Below are 18,626 nucleotides of genomic sequence, written 5' to 3'. Positions count from 1 at the left end.
AACCACTCCTGGCAGCCCCTGGGTGCTCCTGAGCAGGTTCCAACATTCCTGCAGCAGACACAGCCCAGAGGAGGGAAGTCTCAGAGCTATAGGCAACGGTCAGGTCTCCCCCAGCCCAGCTACTGTGCTCTCCACTTCCTCGTGGGGAGGGGCACGTTTAACACTCATACACCCACACTGTGTGCCTCTCAGAAGATGGCACACTCAGCAGCTGCACAGAGTCGCTGTGGGCTCTACAGAGACAGCCTGCCAGCAGGTACCACACATAAGCAAACCTTACAAAATTAGAACAGGCAGCACCCAGTCCTACACCCACAGCGGCCGTCGACAGCGCACCTGCCACCTGCTGGCCGCACCATCAAATTGCAGGCTCAGTTCCTGTTGACTACCGGAAGGCCACCCACTGGGAACCACATGTCAGGCACTCAGCCTCCTCCTTAGAGCCAACCTGGGCATCCCCACACACACACTTACGAGCCCAGGCTGTGCAGAACACCTTGTCCTATCACCAGGATCCCAAGACTCCTAGGAGAGTCAATCAGCACTGCAAGGCCAGATGTAATTCCTGTCACGAGGAGAAGGGTGAGAGCCTACAACAGGCTGGCTCTTTGAGCCCTGAAGGTCTTGATAGCCCCCATGGTAGCGTTGAGAGTCACCACATGCACGTCTCACCACCAGCTGTCGGACGGCCTCCTCGTGGAGTTGGATGGCTTCCAGGTCCTCCTTAGTCATCTGCTCCTGGCCCTGCCACCTGCTGTCACTTCCATTAAGGTGCTTCAGGCTATCAGCCAGGCCTGCAAACGGGGGCTCAGGTTATGACCATTCCATACCCTGGAGGTCTTCTTCCCTCGACCCAGTTGGGCCACCTATGTCCTGAGGCCTTGTCCTGGGATGTTGAAAGCCTGGGAAAGCCTTGGCTCAGAAGAGCATGCTCCAGGGAGAAGAGGCCGTAGGTTGCTATGTAAGGTAGGCAGGAGTGAGGGTTAGTGGCCCCTGGTCACCTGTCCTGTGGTGTGTACGTATCCTCTCCTCAGGCATGAGGAGACTACAGCAGGTTTGCAATCCATGCTTGTATACAAAGCTGCCATGTGCTGGACCATAGCAAGTCTAGGGGGTAGAACCCTGACCCCGGGAACAATACTCTGTGTGTCTAGCTTTTTGGGGTCTTAGGCCTCTTTGTGAGTCCCAAAGTCATGCCTGTGAAACAAACCAAAGTCCACTGTCTCACTGAAGGCTGCAGACCCACCACAGGCCCAGCTATAGGCAGAGTCTGTGAAGCCAGACTCCAGGAAAAATAATTAGCCACCTGACACCATCAAGTCAAGGCCCAAACACCACCCTGGGGAGCCTGAGGATGAGCTCCGGGTGAATGAGCTGAGGATGGGGAACTTGGGGGAGGGGGATTTGCAGTTTAATTTTTCCTTTATTTCTTTAATTCACCAAATGTTTTAACACAATAAATTATATTTCTCCAATTAACCCCATTTGCTCTCTGATGGGACAATCTGGACACAATTCCAGAGCCTTCTGTGGCAGTGGCTCCAGAGAGACAGTCACTGAACATCCATCTGGTCCCCAAGCACTGGTCAGGCTGGGAGGAGTTTCAGAGGGAGGGACTCCATGCCAACACTGAGATGCAGCTCAGCCCCAGCACTACAATCATCTCCAAGGACCCTGGACTCAGCCTCCCCAGTCATCTACAGAAGGCATGCTCAAGGTCCTCTCTCCATCTCTGGAAGCCTTCTCTTTAAAACATATGGCCAAGGCAGCTTGCACCTCTCCCTTGGCACCAGAGTCCTAAAGCAGGAGTATGGCTGTGACATGGCTAGTTTCTCTGGGACCTGGATTGAAAGATGGCTGGACCTTGTCTCCAGTGTCATTCTGGACCAGGGTCTAAGGAACAATGAATGGGTATGAGCTAGAATAGAAGGGCAGGGGAGAGTCTGGACTCCAGCTCGGCCCAGCTTATTTGGGGTAGAACCTATCCTGGGTAGGCACATGAAGCTAGGACAGCTGTGTGCTCCTTCACCTCTATCTAGGGACAGACAGTGGGGTCCCATGGCTCTGCCTGGGAGAGTTGGTGGTGATGGAGGAAGAATATCTCCTTATGAGGGAGAAGGCAAGAGGCCAGGTGCTTTTTCTCAGGACCCACAAAGTAAGCATAGCCATTGCACTTGGAGTGACGGTGAAGCCACCCTCACTCAGGTCTCCTTCCTAAGCCAACGTCCTTCCCACGCATCATGGGAACACAAGGAAGTCAGCAGAGGCCTTTAAATAAACAAATATGTGGATAGATGAATGTAAAATAAAAGATCTAAAAATCTGTTGACAAGCGCTCTCATCCAAGGCAGTAATTATCGCCTCCCTTCCCTGTGGGTGGGAGGAAGTGAGCAGGGCCTGAGGGTGGGGGAGGCCCTGGCCCTGAGCCAGACCTCACTCTACCCTCCCCACCCGCCACGCCTCTGCAGTCTCCGAAGCTTATAGGCTCATGGAAAGGACTCTGGCAAGGGTTCTGCCCCAGCATAGCACCTGCTGTGAGATACAAGCATGGCACCCCACATTATCTGGGCCTCAGTGCACCCACCTGTCAACTGAGAATGACCGACGCTGTGCTACAACACCCCAACCTGTGATCTGAGTTTACTCTGTGGTCCCACCTACCTGCAGAGCACTGGGTACCTGGTTCCCAGGGGACCCGCCTGCCTAAGAAGAGGCAGAGAGAGTTTTAGCATCTGTGACATTGAGCTGCTACCGTCTTTGTCCCTTGAAAACAAGATGCACAATTAAGGGCCAGTGCATAACAAAGACACTGAGAAATATCACTACCAGTTCTGAGAGAGGACACTATAAAGACTTGTCCCCTGTAAGTCATGGGACACCCATAGACTATCAGGCCCTAAAACCAGCCATGCACAGGCCCGTTTCACCTGCCTCTGTGTCACTGTCCTGACACATCTTGCCAGGCTTATGGCACTTCCTCATGAGCCTGTGCATAACCTGCAGATGTTCTAACAGCTGGCCGAGCCCAGAAGAGAGAGCTGGAAGAAACTGGATCCAATCTCATGACCAGATGCCGTGGACCAGTTAGCACCGAGTCAGATCTCCTGGGGAAAGAATGCCAGAGAACACTCAGTGGGACATAACCTGGGGGTTGAGTCTCAGAGGACATCTCTCTGCAAGCTGAAGGCAGAGGGGGCCAGACTTCTCATGTATGCTGCTAGGAACTTGTGCCTTTAATGGCTGCCCCACTGAGGGCACAGAGAGGGGGTGTGGGGCTGAGTTTGCAGGAGGGGGAAACACTTTAACCATGCCGGTGAAACCCTATAAGGGCCTCCTTCACCTCCGTACAGGTTCACCTTCCTTAGCATACATGACAAAGGACAGGGCTAAAGAAACAGTTTAGCAGATCTCCCAGCCTCCTGAAAGGAAGACAAAGCTCTTCTTTATGCTGCCTACAAAGGCTCAATTTGGGTCTTTAGCTCTGATGCCCAGATTAAGGATTTGCTTGCCAGGTGCTGGGGTACAGAGTGGGCCTGTGATGGCTTTCCAGCTAGGGAAAAGCTGACAAAGGCAGCTTTCTCACCCCTAGCCATGGCTTGAACACACAGAGACTTAGAAATAAACAGATCCTGCTGTGGGACCACTGAAGAAAGGGCTAGGTTTCCCATGAGAAGACACAAAGTTGGGACGGGCATCTTTGGAGACTATGATACTGGCTGACCCAGCCCTCCTCCTGCTGAGGGAGAAGGAGCTGGGAAGTTCAGACCTAGACAATGTTTGGAGCTCAGGCTCTGGGAAATTAGGCATTTTCTCACGTCCTCCAATCCCAGCTAAGAGTGGGATCAGGAAAGGCACCCAACATCTGGTGTTCAGCTTCTCCAAATGGCATGGAGACGAAGGATGACTTTGCCCTGTGCCCCAAATATGGTAGCACGACAAGTGACTTCTAGCTAGCATGTAGAAATAAAGATGTATGATTCCTGTGGTCCACGCATACACACACAACAAAAAGAAAGGAAGGAAGGAAGGGAGGGAGGGAGGGAGGGAGGGAGGGAGGAAGGAAGGAAGGAAGGAAGGAAGGAAGGAAGGAAGGAAGGAAGGAAAGAAAACAGCCATTCTTTTATGTCACCCAGTGGTGTTACAAAGGCAGATAGCATGATCCCCAAGGCTCGTCCCCAAAACCAAACCATCAACTCTGCCTGGGGCCAGACTGTCCAGACCAGGAGCCACACGCTGTCGGAGACTGCATGGGGGTCCTAGCAGCCATGGCTCATCCTCAGGACTGCTCCAAACCTTCATATTGTCTGAACCCAGCATGGATGATGTCTCTGCCTCACCAGAGATGAGCAGTGCCCAGACACATGTGGTGTTACCAGGATCATACCATGACTTTCAGCGAATGCACACATGCTTTTCCTTGGGGCAGGATTTCAGGGCCACAGTAAACAATGTTCACCTTCAGCTGACCCTCCTAACACTCTAGATCAGGGTACAAATTCACACCCTGTCCCCACTGCCCCTCTTTACATCTACCAGCGCCAGGTTCTGGTATTTTTATTCGAGTTCTTGTAATTATTTGGGTTATGTGACCAACACTATGATGGTCCTCTACCTTAAAAAAAAAAAAAAAAAAAAAAAAAAAAAGAGACAGAGCATCACTCTGTAGTCCAGGCTGGCCTAAAACTATATAACCTACACTGGTCTTGAATTCATGATGATCTAGTGCCTCAACCTCCTGAGCGCTAGGATTACAGGATTGAAGGTACAACAAGCTCCCTTTACTTTTTCTAGTAGCCACGCTGGTTGAGTACACGTTCACTGTTCATTATTCATTTGGAAATACTCTTTGGGAACATCTCCACGCTGATTGATAAGAGATCTTCATGAATGTTGGCAGAGTACTTGTCATAACGCTATGCAAAAGCTCTCTAACTCTGGGCAGCTTCTACTCTCTTGCCGGTGTATTAGTTTTGATAAAGCCATCAGTCTTCATCCCCATGGTCTGTGTCCTTCCGCTGTGGAGTTGGAAAGTACTTCCTGCTTGTAGGGGTGTCTCTGCTTTGCCTCTCTCGTGACAGCTAGGGTTTCAGAGGGAATGTTTCTATTCATTTAAGGATCTTTGTCAGACTCAACTAAGCTGGCATCCAGCTCTGAGTAAGCATCAAGTTCTCCCAGGGCAGCTACCTCCTCAGGCTACCTCCACCAGCCGGCACACACCTGGGCTGCATCTGGACCATCCAAAAGCAACCTGTGTACCTCACAGACTCCACACCACCAGTTTGGCTGATGTCTGTGGTAGGTATGAACAAATTCCTCAGTGCTGAAATCTTATCTTCACTACCCTATGTCTCTTCCATTTACAGACAAATACACACACACACAAAGCAGCTGGCACAAATATGGCACCCTCATTCCTCATACCTTCTCTGCTTTCTTAGCAATGATAGGTGAGTTTCCAAGTACAGGCTGGAAGCATCCATCTTGGCTCTCTTCCTCCATTTGATGCCATGCTCACGCAGTTACTTCTTTCTTCTTTTTCAAGACAGGGTGTCTCTATGCTACCCTGCCTGGCCTCATTTCCTGGGCTCAGATGATCATCCGGTAACTGGAATCACAGGTACATGCTGCCATACCAACTCAGAGTGACACTAATTCCTACATGCCATTTTCAAGCTCACTGTCTTCTTAGAGGCTGACCTGGAATAGGTGATCTTATTTGGAAGCATATTATGAGTTCTAATGTCCCCGCAGTGACACTCAGTGTCAGTGTCGCAACCATGCTATCCCTGGTCCCCACCTGTGGTCTCCTCATCATACCTGCTGCAAAGCCCCATGAGATGGCAAAGGAGGAGACAAGACCCCATGCTCTGCCCTCAATCTCAAGAGACTGTTTCCCTGGCATGTGTGGTGCCTGCGGAAAGCTTGCAAAGACACCTTTGTAGGTCAAGGTCATTCCCTTTATGGGGCTGGGTTTTCTCTTGAGTTTTCTCCTCTATCTGTGGTGAGGACCTTGTGGGTTTCCTCACATTACACTGACTGCCTCTGAGTGCAAACACCTTGCTTTCTGTGGCCTCCATCGTAATGACTTTGCAAAGAGACCCTTTATCAGAGGCCACTCTGATTCCACTCTGGCCATTCAGCCCCGGAACTGAGCTTGATATGTTGCTTTTCTTTACAAGGTACCCACCCTTTAGAAAGCAGGTTAAGACCATGTGGACACCCGTCAGTCCTGCACAGAACACAGAACCACCTATGGCTGCCTCTTAGATGATTCCCCATGTTCCACTGTCCAGCAGAGCTTTGAAAACCTAACCACCATGGAGCGCCTACCTCACCTCTCCTGCCCTTTCCCAAGGCACAAACAACAGCAGGTTCAGGGTTGTCCCCAAGGCTCCAGATACAGTCAAAACTTGGTCCCTTACCTGCTTGCTCACCCGCTGCATCCTGGAAAACAGTGCTCTGGATTTTTCTGCAATCCTCTGTTGGGGAAAAAAAAAAAGAAAAAGAAAGCACAAAATGGAAATATGGGAGAATATAAAAGGAGAGAAAGATGGCCTGACACCAGGCAGCACCCAATATACACTTACGCTGTCTGCTCCCACTGACAGGTTGCCTCTTAGGGAACTACTGGATAGCCTCCATTAATCCGTATCATCTCCCCTGTGTCTCAGTTTCCCTGCTGCTCATCCATGATAATCCCCGCTCTTCCAGACTTCCGGGAGTTGCTGGGAGGCCACCTCTGGGAAGCACTTGTGAGAACAAGTCCTTCCTAGGACATACCCTGAAGATGTGCCCGTGAGATCCTGGTACCTGTACAATGTGCCTTGGGAATACCTGTTCTTCTACCCTGGTGATGAGGCTACGCTAAACAAACCTAGAACAAGACAGTTGGGGAGGGGTGTTCAAGGAAAGGAGTAATAACACCATCCCTCTCAGCCTCTCACCTTCTGCACCACTCCATAGCTGAATGGCCTCTGAGAGTTGGGTTTTCAGCCAGTCCAGCGGATGGTGGTCTTTCTTACAGCACCCTTGTCCGGCCTGGCCCCAGGACCAGGGTTTTGGTTCTCAGAGATCCCTGTGCCTACTTCATCCCCCACAGAATCATACCCCCTCCTCCATGTGTCCTCACACCCTCTGCCCTGCTCCCTAAGCCCATCACAGTTTATATCTTCAGTCAGTCTCTCTGTGGGCACCAAAACCACAGGAGCTCTCTCCAGTGTGTTCTGTCTCCGCAACCCATACTGTCTGGACATTCTCCCAGGAGCATACCCACATGTGCAGGTTCCATCCTTACTTCATACTTGCGCTGACTGAGCCACTCCCACACAGGGAGGTCTCCTTATTTCAACCCCTGCTGCTGCGAACAGTTCCTGCAAGTGTGGGCCACACCACTCATGGTTGGTCGGAACGGGGTGGCAGACATTTCCTGTCAAGGGCAGATGTTTGGTGTTCCAGGCTTTGTGGGCAGTCTGCTCCAGGTACGCGGGAACAGTGGAATCAGCCAGTGAGGCTGAGCAGGGGGCAGGCAGGGGCTGGCAGGCCGCTGTCTATTGCTCCACAGACTGCAGGCTTACAGCAGTTACTTGTGTATCCTGGGCACTCTCCAGTCTCTAGGAGCTCAGCAGACATGCAAGGAAGGGGTAGCAGTAGCCGGGACAGTGTGTGGCAGAGGTCTCTGAAAGCCATCATGTGTTCAGAGCAGTGTTGGAATAACTGTGAGGGTACACACGGAGGCATCGTATAGATGGCAGTAGGTAGAAGGGTAGGAGATTGGAGGCAGGGCAGGATGAGAAGACATTAGTAGCAGAGGCAAGGACCATGAAACTGATGAGAGGATGTTCAGAGCGTCCATCTCCAGGCAGACTAGACTGCCCTCATGCCCACTGTACCATGGGCTCCAGAAGGGCAAGGCCTATCAGTAAGTGTGCTGACCACAAGCTGGGTCCAGCTGTCCTGAGTATCCTTCTGCACATATCAGTACAGTATCTTTCCCATGTAATGTATGCATTCCACCACAGGCACCAGGGAACCCTCTCCTCCTCCCTCTACACTCCTACCTTGAGGCTCACCTCAAGTCCCTGGGGGAAATATACCGGGTAGAAGCCTCGCAGCTCCAACGTTTGCTTCACAGCACTGGTTTTGTTGGTGTCCTGCTGGACTTCATTCCTGGAGTAGAGAAGATAGGAACAGAGGGGTGGGCAGGAAGCTCGGGAATATCCCAGGGTGAGAGAGAAGAACAGGGAGGTTGAGAAAGGGAGATAGGGCAGATTAGTGTGGGGACATGTGCGGATGAAAGGAGCCAAGGACCGTCAGGAGCAGTCCTTGGAAAGACATAGAAGTGAGGGCTGGTACAGCATGGGTGATAAATACATCCCTACAGGACAATTAGGGAGACTGAGGCAAGGACAGGGACCTGGGGGGACAGGCAGTGACTGCACGAAGCAATGGGGGTGGATAAGGATAAGCAGAACAGAGGGAGAGAAACGCACTGCGGGGGGTGGAAGCCACCAATCCACCATGGCCCCAACTCTTGCCCAGACAAATGACTAGACTTTTCTGGTCCTATTGAGGCCAACGACTGTCACACAGAGAGGCCCACCACACCACTCTCCTTGCCTTGTGATAACCTAAACCTAGGCAGAGTTGGGGCCTCTTCTAGAAGGGGACTCAGGTCCTTCCAGCACAAAAGACTTACCTACAACACCATGTGACCTATCCCCTCCAAACATCATGAATCTGCTGCTCAGGGATAAGCCTACATACCTTACCCACACTGCAATCCAGGGCAACCCTGTCCCAGCCTGACCCCAACACACACATAACCCAACAGAAAAGGAGGTCTGACCTGGCAGGAGCCAGAAACCCCCAATTCAGATGTTTCCCTGAAGCCTCTCCTTACAGGCATCAAGTCATAACCCCCTCACTGCAGTGGTCAGCACGTGTACGATGCCAACCCCGGGTCCTCAAAGGCCACCTACCGCAAAGCAGCCTGCCTGATACCACTGATCACTGCAGAACCAGGAAAAGAGGCTCTGACTTTCAGGAAACACAGTCATGGCAGCCTGTATGGGGAGGAGAAAGAAGCAGGAAAGTAAGCAGACAAGCATGAGATAAGGACACTGTGCCACAGGTTACAAAGCAGAGGGTGGGTGGGTAGCAGAGGCTCTCCTGTCACAGATCTGTCACTGACATAGGTGTCACTGACCTACATTCCTGCTACGGCCCAAGCCCATCTGCTTTCCTGGCCAACCTTAAACTGTCAGAGCCAGGATATCCCAAGGACCCTGTCACCAGCCACTCCCTATGAGACCCACCTTCATGATCTCTGGACCTGACATCATCTGAATGTCATCAGCCTATGTTCTGTTCCCAGCTGGCTCTTAACTCCAAGCTAGCCTCTATGGCAGCCTATTGGCAGCTCTGCCCAGGTATCACATTGGCCCCCTTTTGCCACCTCAACCTCTAAAATCCCCATTCTTCTAGTCCTGGCAGCAAAGCCCTGCTCCATCCAGCCTACAACACAACGCATCAGTCAGCGCTGCTGCAGTATGTTTAGGGGAATGCACATACCAACATTTCCCTCACCTCATGTGTCCCCATGTGTCCAGACTATTGTAGTGCCTTCTGGTTATCTACTGTCACTACCTCTCATGCCATCACAGGCGGAGAGGTTTGAGGCATGGCTCTTAGAGGCCAGTTCATGTCCCTCCATCCTTAGCACATAACAGCAATTCCATGTTCCACTCCCAACAAAGCTGAATACCTAACTATGCTCTAGCATCATCGAGGACACTGCTCTACAGCCCCTGGACAGCTAGAGAGGGTAGCAGCAGCCCAGATGTTGCCCCATGGTTCATGCTTCAGATAGAGAGCAGTGGGCAAAGCCCCAGTACAAGTGGCAGGAGCTTCCTACTATACAGACCTCTCTTCTTCTCCTCAGATTCTGTCCCAAACAACAGCGGAAAGGCTGCTGGTGTAACTCTCATCTTTCTGGAACCATCAGCACTAGACTGAAAGCATTCTACTTCTGTGTCCTTTCCAAGATGAGTATCCTCTCCATCTCTCACAGACTGTGGTCATCTCATGACAGAAAAGCAAGCCAACCTCCTTACCCAGCCTGGCATGCCTCGTGCATTAAGTCACTCTGACATGGCCTTGGCAGACAGCAGCCACACAGCCAGTGAACCCAAGAAACAGCCTGGAGAGAGAAAAGGAGTGCATACCACCAGTAATCCCAGCAGCCTAGGAAAGTATTTACAGATTGTCTTCCAGAACCTTCATAGTACTGAAAGGCCCAACCCAGAGACTATGGGCAGCTGATCTGGTCAGCCTGTCTGTAGCCCCAACTACCATCAGAAGCAGAAAGCAGAGTCATGAGGATACGCAGCAGAGAGACTCACAGTGCAGCTGGGACAGCATGGACCAGAAGCCACCACTTGGGGCTCTGGTGTCAGAAAAGACAGGAGGATGAAATGGGTCCCCTGGGAGTCCACATCATGGCCGTGCCTTGGGTCTGTCATCTGCAGACAGTCCTGAGAAAGCCAAAGGAAACCTCCCAGAATAAACAAAAAAACCTCACGGGGCAGCAGTGTATAAACATCAGCCATGTTTCTGAACTGTGGCCAAGACTGGAAAGTGAAGTTTAAACAACACCAGTTGTGACAGTATAGAAACCGTGAAAACAGTCCGAAGAATTAGACATATGTTGCAACATTAACAAGGCATGTCACTGGTAACTACAAGGAATTGCCTAAAGAAAAAACAAAGGAAAGGAAAAGTGGCTCTATAGAGTGTAAGGCAATATTGCTGTGATGTTAATTCTTAAAAGCAACCACAATCCAAAATGTAAAAGTTTTCCTTTTTTTTTTTTTTTAAAGAAGTTAACAAGAGTTCAACTGAAACACAAAAGGTCTGGGCATCTGGAAGAACTTCAGAACCACCTGCAGCTGAGGGCCCACACCAGAATTCAAGTCTCACAGGCCCAGGATGTGCCATAGCGATAGGCTCAGGCAGCTCTCCAAAAGGATGCCAACACAATCAACAGAAAAAGACTTAAAAAAAAAAAAAAAAGAATAATGGGACACCTAATTTTTTTTTTTGTTTCCTTTTGTTTTGTTTAATGAGCTCAGCCTTACCTCACTGCATACACAAGAATAAATTCTGAGTGTGTCAGGCCCAAATGTGAGAGCTGAAAATACGAAAACCGCAAATACATGAGCCATTACTCCATCCCTGCATTACTGTAATGAAGTGCCTGAGGCAGGCTACCTAACAAAGAAGTCTCAACAACATGGCATAGGCCCCCGCGAGGGCCTTCCAGGCTCCATGGCTGAAGCACACATGTACTTCTCCACTCTCCTTCCACAAACCACCAGAATTCCATCACGAGCCTCTGCCCTGGTGACCTGTATTTAACCATCTCCCGAAGGCCTCAGTATGCACCAAGGCTGGACTGAATGCTCACCTTCTCAATGGTTCCTGAGTGAGGGGTAAGACACAAATCATATTCACACCTCAGCAGTAGACAGAACCCTCTGGGAACCTCAACAATGTCAGAAATACGATCCATTTACTAAAGACAAGCCTAGGGTAGGAAAGTCTCCCCTTAGCACCTGACACAGCACTTGCATTGAGAACATAAGAGCTCTAACAAGCCCACACTCACAAGGCAAGAACAAGTAATGACAACAACAGGCAGGAGACTGACATGCACCCAGAGGAGACCATACCACATTGAAATACACACTGAAGCCACAGCTGCCAACACCTGCTGCAGGCTCTGAGGCCAACACAGAGTCCTGAAAATGGCTCAGCTGCTTTGGAAAGCTGGATGGATTCACCTAGAATCTGCTCTCGTTATCTGCTCTACAATTTTGCTTCAGGCAACTCACCCAGAGGGGGAAACACGCAAAAAACCCGTGGAGACAGCACAGCCTTAGCACTAACTGGAATCAGCCCTGGGTCCGTCTCAAGGTGCTGGGTAAAGAGAAAGCGATAAAGCCACACTGCTGAATACTACTTAGCAATAAAAAAGGAAAGGACTCAGCGTGACCACCGTGGGTGAAACATAGCACTGAGTAATCCAGAGAACCCATGACTGTGCATGCCTGTAGGTCACAAGAGACTAGGATCTGGGCAGAGGGTATCGGGTGGGAAGGAACCAGAGGGAGTTTCTGAAAGGAATGAAATACTCAGCATTCACCCAGAGTGACTGCAGGGCCCACACAGTATCAGGCTTACTGAATGCATGCTAACTGGTAGCATGTTTATCGATGGAGCTGATTTACACCCACACTCCCCCTGTCCCCTTCCCCCCACAATCACACACACATGGGTACCAGTGACAGAATGGACAGGCTGAGAGAGCTCTTCCTGTCACTGATGACATCCCAGGCAGAACCAGGTATGCCTTCTGGCACCTCAGCATGGGTGAGGCCGGCTGGGGTATGGTAGCCTCATCTAGAGAGGCCCTCTGACTCCTGTGGTGAAGTCCTGGAACCAAAAGTGCCTGAGGAGGACTGGCAAGACCCATGGTTAACCTACTGTCATACCAAACAAGGCCTGACACCCTAGGATGTCACATCGCTGAGACAAGCGTCACCACAGACTAAGGCACAGGACTGAGACAGGAGGGCAAGGACAGCACTGGTTTTGTGCACAGTGTCTCCCAAGCCTGAGAAAACACTTGGATGCCATCCCTGCCTTGGATGGCATTACCACCTCTGTTCTCATTTTGTAGCTCCAGAAAAAGCCCTTCCTCAGCACCTCAGTTTCCCCAGGTGATGTGGAGGGGGCATGCCTATATCTGTGGCCCCCAGAGTGCCTCCAAAAGCCACAGCTAAATCATCCTCAGACCCTTTCCAGCAGCAGTGAAAGGAGTGGCTTTCTCCTGCACCTGAGCTGTCAGGTGTCTGTGTACTGGCGTGCTCAATGGCAGCAGGCTGCGATATCATGCTCTCGGCTCCGTGGCCCTGAGTAGTGATGGATGAGGGAAGGCCCAGCCTACTGTGGGTGGTGCCATCTCTGGTCTGGTCGTCCTGGCTTCTATAAGAAAGCAGACTGAGCAAGCCATGAGGAGCAGGCCAGTAAGCAGCCCCCTTCCATGGCCTCTGCATCAGCTCCTGACTCCAGGTCTCTGCCCTGTTGGGATTCCTGTCTTGACTTCCTTCAGTGATGAACCATGATGTGGAAGTGTAAGCCAAATAAACCCTTTCCTCCCCAACTTGCTTTTGGTCATGGTGTTTCATCACAGCGACAGAAACCCTAACTAAGCCACCTGGCCACCTGTGAGCCTGACACAGGAATCTTCTCCACTTCCCAGAGAGAGAGAGAGATCTCCACATATACCTTGACCCTGGCTGACCCAGGGCCTGCTGTGGATCCAGCCCAGCCAATGTCAGTTACCTATCAACACTTAGAGTAGTGCCTGAGCCATGGCACCAGGCAAACACTGTGAGATGAGGTTCTAGGATCACAGCTATTTGCCCAGCCAAGTACTTAGGACTCCAACAGCACCCTGGGATGACACTGGGCCACCCACAGCCTGACAGACACTGTCCCTGGCACCACTAAGCTGTGAAGTTACTGATACAACTCTCATGCTCAAATTTGGGAGCCTATGACATGGGGGCCTAGGCTGGGCCCTATGGAGCAGATCCCCCTGCCTGGTACAGGGCGAGGCTGAAAAGCTCAGCATGTGTGTTCCCGGTCAATCTGATATACTGCGTGTGCTCCTCAGAGGTCACTCCTGCCACTGGGGGACTGAAACACTACTTCTACCCTTGAAGTGCACAGTAAAGTTGTCCTCTGACCTTCACAAGCATCCTGTGGCATGCAGGAACACACACACAGTGCACACATACACAAATAATAACAACAACAACAACAACAATAATTTTAAAGCAGGCAGCTCTGTCAACATAGAGATGATAAGGATGTAGCAGTCCTGTGCGTATCTTAAAAATTTAACTCCTAATGGCATTTGTATGATACGCATTCAGCAGATGGGATGACTATCAACTTGCCAGGAGCCTGGTCTGAGAAAGAAACACATTCTAAAAGCACTCCGACCGTTGGCCCACTAAAGGAAGGAGGAAATTATCTGAACGACGAGCACACTCATAGCTCAAGGAATGGAATGTACTTTGGGGGATGTAAAGGCATGCTCTGCTCCAGTGTATTTCTTGTCCACACTTCCTTGTCTCTGTCCTCACTGGTGATCTGTTAGAAATGACCTTCCCTTCCTTGTGAACAGAGTTCAGTGACGGTATAGTATCTGTACGTTCAGCTGCTCCTAATAAAAGCTCAGCACAAGACACATTCGAGGTCCCTGAAGTTTCCTGGATGCTTCTTGGACCCCAGCCGCCCTGCTGTAAATTCACATTCCAGAGTCTGCGTCCACAGCACCTCAAAGTAAGAGCAGAGAAAGTCAGCTGAGCAATAAGCATGCTCACATTCATCCCTTCTGTTTTTTACTATGATGTAACTGACTGTTTCAGGTTCCTTCCATCATGGCTTTCCTGCAGTAATGGACTATAACCTGCCATCGTGAGCGAAAATAAGCCTTTTTACCCATAAGTGGGTTTTTCTTGGGGTATTTTATTACACTAGCAAAAATGAAACCAGGATATGGATAAATATGCTAAAAACACTGATACTTCATCAACACAGCTGAACTGATTACTTCAGTACTAGATAAATTCGATATCAATTTAACAAAACCTTGAAGAACACAGTGGAAATATCAAAAATCACTCTGCTATGAGAAAAGAAAAAAAAAAAAAAGCATCAAGACTCCCTGCAATGAAGGTGTGCAGGCTGGGTATAGGCCTGCCATGCCCTTAGTGGCTCAGAGAAATAAGACTCTCAAGAGAAGCTTATATAAGGATGCCACAGAAACTTTGTCAGAGCTAAGAAAATGCCAGTGACAAGGGGACAAGGACGCTGGACAGGCACAAGTGCCCAACAGTGAACAGCAGGTAATATAAGGGTACAGAGGTACAGAAATTTGTTAGGGTATCCAGAACAGAGGCCTGGGGATTTATCTAGCTTAAAGAACGCTTGCCTGCTGTGACAGGACCTGAGTTCAATACCTGGTACCATAAAAAGAAGAAGAAGAAGGAGAAGAAGGAGGAAAAAGGGGAGGGAGGAGAAGAAAAGAAGAGGAAAAAGGAGGAAAAGGAAGAGGAGGAGGAATGCTCAGGATGCACACTTGATTATGTGTGTAAACGAGAACTCAGAAGAAAGGGCAAGGAGGCTCAGCATGATGAAAGCACAACCATCTAGTGTGTAAGGCTGCCCTGGCCCTGCCATGATCATAATGACAGCTGCACAAGATTGAGAGCAAACGAATGGGCTCCAAGTCCACACTGACCCCAAGAGCTGCCCAGGCAGGAGTGAGACACTAGAATGATGTTCTCACAGGTACCTGAGCTGCAGGTGGAGGCGTGGCACATACGTGGCTCAGTCTCCTGGAGAGCCCAACCCAGTGTGGACACCTTCTTCACCATATCCTCTAGAGGCCAAAATGCTGCAGAGAGCAGTCTTACTGCTGAGAAACACCCAGGGGCCAGAGGGCGATATGCAAGTCTTCAGCCCTCCCCCACCCACCTCCAGCGCACCAGAGGCCACCTGCCACACTACTGCCACCCATCACCCTGCATAGCAACTGCAGGCCTCAGGCTGTGCCCTGTCCTGCAGGCTGCCTGCCCGCCCAAAGAAGGTATTGAAATCAAGTGACAAATATTTGTTTCAAGGACAGTGCTCTGACAAAGGGGCTGAATCGGAACAGGAGCCAAAGTGTGATAGAGAGCTAGAGCCAGAGTCGGGCTGCTACACATGGCTGACTGCAATGCCACAGCTGGGTTTCCTCTCAGACGGTAAGAAAGGCCTACAAGCCTGCAGGATTCACCCTAGAACTGCTAAAGGGTCCTAGGGTTTGACCTCCTGCTGAGGTTACCGACTGTTCACATGCTGACCTCTTCTGCCTGGTCTACGCCAGCCCACCTTCTCTCTGTGCCAAACCAAGGCCAACTCAGTCCTTCTTTGCCTAGTCTAGTGGTGAAGGCCTGTCCCTATACCCACCTAGAGAAGGCAAGACTTTCTCTGATAGGGAAAAAGGCTTCAGGGGCTCAAGGGGGGCCCTGCCTTCTGCAAAGAGAAATTGCATGGGCAGTTCTCACCATAATAGCCTGGGTCAAACTAGTTCCTCTACTTCCAGCCTCCAGAAACTGCCAGGCTTTCCTCTTCCAGAACCCTGAACATTCCCAGAACATACCTCACTGCTCTGCTCTGGCACACTGCATCTCCTGATATCTCCTAACCCTATATAGCCCATGGCCAGGACTGTACCAACACAGGCAAATGGCAGGCCAAGGGAGACAGCAGAGCCTCTATAGGGCCACTATGCCCCCTACCTGTGAGGCAAGAGAATACAGAGAGGGGCATCTGGTGCCCTCTGCCAATCACTGGAAACCACAAAGGTAGAATTGCAGCTGGACACTGGGGAGTGGATGGGTCTGGCTCCTGTCCTCTGTGGCTGTCAGGGGTGATAGCCACATCTCTGCAGCACTCAGAAGCTGAAGCAGTAGAACTGAGAGTTCAACACTAGGCTAGGCTACACAGAGACTGTGGTAAAACCCCACTGTTCTGATGCACAGCCTGGAGCTGTGTCTGCCACAAAGGAGCACTGGCCTGAGTTCCCTCCTATTGCTGAAAACCCATCAGATACCAGAAAGGACTCTCTGACTCTGACCAGTGACAATACTCAGTACTGTACTATAATTCTGAGAGTGAGAGAAAAATGAGCTGCTCAGATGAGCCTGCTGAGCAAGGAGGGACCCTGGGAAGACCCAACTGCTTCTGAGGTTTGTAAAGTCAAGCATAGGCATGGTGAAACATAGTTGTTACAGGTGGGGCCAGTACAGTGGGTGAGAGAGAGGCATACATGGCACTCTGGAGCTCTACCCAGGGCACCAGGCTCCAGCCAGGCATAGATTTATGCCTATAGAAGCCAAAGCCTTATGGAGCCAAGGAAAGAACAATTTCAAGGGAGCAAGGATTACGTGGAGCTCTAAGCCCACAGAGGCTGAATATATATATTCATCTCAGTGGTAAATGGCCTGTTGAACACGAGCAAGGCCCTGAGTTCAATCCTCAGCATCAGAGGAAGGGGTGAGGCAGCAGAAATACTGGAAGTAACTGTCTATGGCTAGGGAGAAGTCGTGGAGTAGAATAAAGAGGTTAGTGGGCTTGAAAAAGAACAGGAGAAACTAAATCAAAAGAAAAAGACCAAGAAAAGTGAAAGGAGGCTCAGGGTCCCTCGCCACATCCCAAAATCCAGGGTGCACATGGGAAGAGGGCACATAAGCAAGGAAGCATTCAGAAAAGATTTTGAAAAATAATGACCAAAAGCATCCAAATACTAGGAAATGATAAACTGCAGCAACTACGCATCAATAAGTCCTAAGCAGAGTTTTCGACACACCTACCCTCCCGGGCAGGAAACCACTGGAAAGCAGACAGCTTCTGTAGGCAAAGGAGGACCAGCACCAGCACGGCCGTGTGGTGGGGGAGGAGGAGAAGCAGAGACAGTGCAGTGTGGCACCTTTAAATGCAGGAAAAAAAAAAAAAAAAAAAGAAAGAAAAAACTGAACTCTATACCCACTGGAAATATATTTCAAAAATAGATGTGGAGTAGATATTTATTTTCTACAAATAAAAGCTGAGAGGCCTGTTCCAACCAAATGTGCACCACAGAATGTGTTGAAGTAAGTTATTCAGGTCAGAAGCGTCATGCAAAGGAAATCTCAGTCTAAATAAAGAGCTGAAGAAAGCCAGAATGGTGCAGAGGGAGATAAGTTTAAACAGACATCTTCTCACTTCTGTGTATCTAAAGGACAACTGACTTAAAGCAGAATCAGTAATAATGTGCCATTAATGATGGCTGTGAACATACTGGGGGTGGGGGAACACACACAAAATAACTATGAATGAACAAAGGCGATAAGAACCATGGAGGCAGAGGGATGCATGTTTGAGGGCAAGCTGAAGAGTTAAAGATGCTGTGAACTAAAAAGCAACTACTAATATAATATACAGAAATCATTAATAAGCCCTAAAAATGTTTTTAAAAAAATAGATACTGATCAATTGATCAATTGCTCCAAGAAAGGAAGGGCCAGGAAAAGAAAAAGGACAGGAGGGAAATACTGGAAATATATTTCAAAGCTAGATGTGGAGTAGACGTTTATTTTCTACAAATAAAAGCAGAGAAGCTGTTCCAACCAAGAACTGGAAAGCAAGCATTAAGAGGGCAGAGTGCAACAAACACCTGACATTTGCAGCATGGATGAAAGGCTAGACAGGATGTGGCCAGGCCAGCAAGTTCTGGCCAGGGCGGAGTCAGAATGTAAACTGTAATGAACTGAAATTAAATAAAATGATTCATTTCTTCAGCTGTACAGTCACATCTGAAGTGTTCCTGTACTACTTCATAGTAGAGAAGGTGGAACACGAATCTTTGCAGTTTCCACAGGCTCCATCCAGCAGCACCCAACTCAGTCATAGTGCAGAGGCTGCCAAATGAGATGATAAGAAGCAAGAATTCACACAGCATATGCATAACT

General features: G+C 49.9%; 2 long non-coding RNA genes across 4 annotated transcripts in view; both read right to left on the bottom strand.

Moving 5' to 3' along the window:
- LOC129690703 (uncharacterized) overlaps window positions 1–8,160 on the bottom strand; it is a 42,947-nt gene extending 34,787 nt beyond the window's left edge. For 2 of the 3 annotated variants that reach the window (XR_008722354.1, XR_008722355.1), the window contains exons 1-4: window positions 8,070–8,160; window positions 6,423–6,479; window positions 5,422–5,605; window positions 673–794 (exon numbers count right to left, since the gene is read on the bottom strand). This is a non-coding gene — a long non-coding RNA (uncharacterized LOC129690703). Of the gene's footprint in view, window positions 1–658; window positions 795–5,421; window positions 5,606–6,422; window positions 6,480–8,069 lie in introns of those variants that run through there. The other variant, XR_008722353.1, reaches the window with a different exon arrangement.
- An 841-nt stretch (window positions 8,161–9,001) lies between these two features.
- LOC129690704 (uncharacterized) overlaps window positions 9,002–18,626 on the bottom strand; it is an 18,673-nt gene continuing 9,048 nt past the window's right edge. The window contains exon 3 of the long non-coding RNA XR_008722356.1: window positions 9,002–9,062. This is a non-coding gene — a long non-coding RNA (uncharacterized LOC129690704). The remainder of the gene's footprint in view (window positions 9,063–18,626) is intronic.

Source organism: Psammomys obesus, unplaced genomic scaffold (genome assembly GCF_907164565.1).
Source record: "Psammomys obesus unplaced genomic scaffold, mPsaObe1.curated_primary_1811, whole genome shotgun sequence".
In the NCBI taxonomy this organism is placed as follows: domain Eukaryota; kingdom Metazoa; phylum Chordata; class Mammalia; order Rodentia; family Muridae; genus Psammomys; species Psammomys obesus.
This window is presented reverse-complemented; position numbering and strand designations above follow the sequence as displayed.